Genomic DNA, 5,319 nt, shown 5'->3' on the forward strand with positions numbered 1-5,319 from the left:
CCTCCCCGCAGACAGGGCATCCTACCTGGGCTGCACTTTCCTGGCCTGGGTGGACTGCCTCTGCTTGGCCAGGAAAGACTGAGCTGGTCCTGGAGCTCTGGAGTCCTCACACAGTCTGTGCTGCTGCAGAGCAGAGGACTGCAAGAAACATAAACAATCTGTTAGTGGGGACACTATAATAATAAAATGTAGGCATGTTAACAACCTGCTATCACTAATAAATATATTACTGCCATTGTTTTACTGTAGCAGCATGTATGCCAAACACTTGGAGAAATAACAGCTCTGTGAGCAAACAAATACCATTTTAAACACTTAATAAAATGTTGCTGAAAGGAGCACATGGGTAACACAAAATTTATATTTGGCTGGTATTGAGTCCCCTCAGACAGCTTGGCTGTGGGAAGCCAGTGAGGGATAACATGAGCATCTGTGTATGTTTCTGATGAATATCTTAATTTACAGGTTAAACTCTGTATATAGGAGAAGGTTCACCCCCATGTTTGTGGCTGTCCACTTCCCTCCTATGGCCAAAAGTGGATATATCAGCCTTTCACCGATAAAATTAACACCTACTTTATATGTGGAAATCTGACGTGTAGCTGTGAGGAAAGTGTTCAGAAGTGTTACTTATATGATTTCAGACTAGGCAATGACAAACCAGTCTGGTCTGACAAAAGCAAGACTTTATCACAAAAACAATCAGAGCTGCTGTGAACAGAGATATTGTTTCATCTACACCACCACAGTGTTGCATTCTGTTTGAACGGTTTGATTCACAGTGATTCAGAATGCGCATTTCACTGAATGATATACATCATACTTTTGCACCTCTTACAAACGTTCATGTACTTCTGACAAACAGTACTTAATTGAAATGAATTTGATGTTTTCAGGGGGTACAGTTATAAGGATCTTCTTGTCTTGTGTTCTCACCATGCTTCTTCGGGCTGTAAGGATCTGTTCCTGCTCTTGTTCCTGTCTGGACCTTATACTATCTTCCTGAGAACCCTGTAGCTGCGACATTTGAAAAGTCGAGTGTTTTACCATGACAGTACAGCAAAAAGAAATCAGATTTCCAACACAACAAAAAAAGGTTAAGGATGGTCTACAGACCCTCACTCACCTCTGCGGTAGCTGTCGTCATTGTATCAAAGAGCCTGGCCTCCTCGTTGCTGGTCATTATTTGAAATAAAGCACAATATGACCAAAGAAATGTTTGTGTGACTGATCAACTTGTACACCCACAGCCCCCTGACCTGCTCTGACTGCCGGCAGCTTAGGGCTGTTTTTGGCTGCTTTTGGCTGACCCTGGTTTTGTTATGTGGCCAACATAACAATATGGATAGCGGCTGCAGGCTTAAACGCTCTGGCTCCTGGCCACTATCAAAGATGCCATCCTGCTGACTCAGATGCATTCAGTGCTGGGCAGGCTGGGGATTAGTAGGCAAGTACCATAACACAATAGGTTGACAATAGATATGGCTTCATGCTGAAATGTAGCAATGTAAAGTTGAGTACCTCGAAAGGACATTGATCACTGGGGCAACAGGATAGTCAGTAATAAAAATGCATTCTTCTGTCAGTTGTGTCATCACAGGTCTCTCATGTTTCCACAAAGATCTATAAGTTAGTGGGCCTGTATGCTTGTCTGTCATTAACAGGTTCATTGTCCCAGAAATTCTGTAGTTCCCCTCATAATCATTTGGCCAGCATCAAAGGCCAGCAATATCGGCATACCAGCCACGATCAAACAATGAAGAAAAAGTGTGACTATTCACAACTAGTTGTATTTCTGTTTCCTGGCTCCCAGAGTCAGTTTGTATGAAGGTCAGCCCATTCCAGTCTTTGCTCTGGCTTCAGAGGAAATGCAGTTAATGTATTTGTCATTAAGTGTGAAAACATGAGTGTGGGGGAGGATTTCATAGAACTGTGTTTGTGCATGCATTTCTCTGGAACCAGGAGTACTGAGGTCAGCATACGGACTTACTGAAACAATTTGAAGACTCTGATCTGCTCTGCAGCTACACGCGAATGATGTGACCATATTTACCACGTGTGTGTATGCACATTTCACTAATCAGACTGAACGAATGCATTAACCACTTTGCACTTTCAGTTTGTGGAATTTTATGGAAGAGAAATGTGCTGCCCAAACACAAACAAGTGAAAGAAACAAAACAGAAAAAATGTGGGAAGAAAAGAAACTTTCATCAACATTTCTTGGAATCTACCTCATGTGAAACCTGTGAATGTTTACTCTGTTATGAAAGACATCACAAGGCCACGGCAGAAACACAAAGTGCTGCAGATTCCTGTTAGTTAGCAGGGCCTGAGCATCTGTTGCGAAAGCTTACGTCTGCTGCTGCAGTTTCGGAGCTGCAGTGTCACAGACTGAGATTTCTAAAAGCTTCTGCCAAGGGTTTAGTCACATCATCTAAACCACTTTATCTTTAGGTCAAACTGGAAGTGAGCGCACCTGAAATGTCAGTATTAACCGTTCTTTGCACAGGAAAACTGTGTGCATGTAAACATGGATGTAAGCACAGTAGGTCAAAGTTGAACCAGGAAGTCGGACTTTAAACTGTGTATCAGATTACAACAGACAGTAAGAGTAATAATTCTACTACCCCTCTTTGTTGTCTGATTAACCTGTGGGGTAGTTACAACCTGTCAGATCATCTGTGTGTGTTTGTGTCTGCACTTTTTAGTAATGTCAAGAAACCTCAGCAATTACCTTAGTGAGCACAATGTTACTGTTATCATACGAGACAATGGGAGAAACTATGGCGATAAAACAAAAGGGATGTATGAAACTGGGATTTCCATAGACTATCCATATGAAAACAACAGTGCTGCATTCAAAAACTGTGAACATTTTGGAGTCAACATCTCGTAAATATACAAGAAAATAGCACTAAATGTTGTATCCATGGTGTGCGTCATGTGTCACAGTCACTGGAGAGTGAACGAGAGTTGACCGGACAGCAAACTGACACCATTGCATCTATAGTTTTTAAAATAAAAAACAAAGATAAATACTGTACATAGATTTTTAAAAAACTCTATAAAATACAAGTGTAGTTTTGTCATAGAAAAGATCAACTAAACACACAACAGATTCATACACTCACTCATAAAGATAAGCACAACAACATTTGTACTGATTTGTTTGAAGAGTGAAATACACATTCACACATGCTGTTTACAACCTCGGCTTGCTGCTTCGTTTGCACAGTGACGGGATATAACAAGTTATATTAAAACCGAGTAAACACACATGTGTCTCCACTCAGTGTTTATTGTGTTTCTAACCCTGTACTTTCACATTTGTTGTTGTCTAGTGTATGTGTGTGTTTCAGGCACTCCCTGTCTCACACACCCTGCTTCATGGTGAAGTACTCTCTGTGCACAAAGACCTGCCTGTCTGGTTCTACCCGGCTGTGTGTGTGTGTGTGTGTGTGTGTGTCTATCAGCCCTGTCTGTTACAGGCTGGTTCTCACTCTGTCACACATACACATACATTATCGTTTTGGGTGTCTACAGTACTAACCTTGTTGAGACAAGATGACTTTATCAGTATTATCTGATCCAGAATGAATCAACAGTTTGTTAATGGTCTGTCTGACCATGTTATCAAGATAGATGGCAGGAGAAAGACTTTATTTCTGGAGGCTGGTTAGTTGTGTGTGTGTGTGTGTGTGTGTGTGTATGTGTGTGTGTGTGTGTGTGTATGTGTCTAAAATGGTCAGGAGTGTGTTCAAAGAGCCCAGTAGATTTCCTAATACTAAGGGCAATACATTATATTTCTCACTTTTTTTTTTTTATCTAAAGGATTTATTTTTGGGAAATACACTGATCTTATCAAGAGTTAGGTCAGAACCTCTTCTCACTAATTAAAATGTTTTGTATGGATTAAATGATCAAGATATACAGTAACTGGATTTAAAGTATTTAATTTTAGGTCTGCAATTTAGAGTCATCAGTCAACCTAAGCTGACTTAGGTCATATAGGGACAAACCTTTTTAATCAGGAGGTGGAATATTAGGTTTCCAGAAGGAAAGTAATCTGTGTTATACTCCCTAAAGCCAAGTATACTAGGTTCATTTAAGGACAGTTGTGCTACTGGGTTTTGTTGTTTACTCTGTCTGCACCAAATTATATTTAACAGCAACAGACTTCTCAGGTGTGGTTTTAAAGGATCATTCTAAAAAATCTATTTAAACGTAGTCCATGGTTGAATGTGGATCAGTGTTTTTGGTAGGGGGGTTAGCTGGTTGTGGAGGTGAAGAGTTGTAGATATGAAAAGGCTTGACAACTCTAGTATGCTCAGTGTAGGGTCCTTTCTTCGATTGTGAATTGTCAAATAATCATAAAATCGCCAAAGTGCCTATGTTCGGTGTGTTTCAAAGTGTTTACACCTGGCCGTCACAGGCGCAGTGGACATCCAGCTACCACCTGCAGCAGCACCAGTGCCCGGCCACACCACTATTTATGTCTGGGCTCTCAGCAGTTGCCAGCACCAGCAAAACATGTTTTTCCTTGGAGGATCTGAAAACTGGGCAGACAGTGTCTCCATAGTCAGACTGCAGGTCATTATCTAAGTTGACCTGAGGATGTTATTATTACTGAGGCTGAAGGGGAGCAGCACACTATGAGCAACCATCAAGGACACTGAGATCACTGAGATGTTAAAGAAACATTCTTTAATGTGTTTTCTGCCTATTATTCCAAAATGGTCATCCCATCACTGTTGAGTGTTAATCAAAATACAGCATGTTTTTACAATGCTGGTATTGATCTCAGTTAAATTGCAACATGAAAATCTTTTTTTTTGTTTGTTTTTAGGACTTTCATGCCTGAGAGAAGACAATTCTAAATTTGTTCCAGACCTTTGAATCATCATCCATGTCTCTGATTTGTTCAGCAATTCAAATGAAGTGACACGTGATACTGTTCTTCTTAATATAACTATATTAAACAAGCTTTAACCCCAGAGATTTGAGAGGTCTGAATTTAAAATCTGTATTTTTCATGAGTTTGTCTACTCTACTCTTCTATTAGCAATAAAATATGAACACTTTTTATTTGTTTGGGGCTTAGGACAAGTTATTGAACAAGTTATTTGTTTGCAATATAAGTATACTGAAGAGGTTTTCTTGTTTCACCACTGCAACAATATTTTGGTGTATAAATCCATGTGGGCTATAGATATGTACAAGAAACTATAAATAAAATGTCAGATAACTAACCATCTAACTAACCAGTACCCTGTTTCTTATCTTTAAAAACTGCTGTTTCTTTGTTCACCAACAGGA

The sequence above is a fragment of the Monopterus albus genome, unplaced genomic scaffold, assembly GCF_001952655.1.
Source record: "Monopterus albus unplaced genomic scaffold, M_albus_1.0 scaffold29.1, whole genome shotgun sequence".
Classification (NCBI taxonomy): Eukaryota; Metazoa; Chordata; class Actinopteri; order Synbranchiformes; family Synbranchidae; genus Monopterus; species Monopterus albus.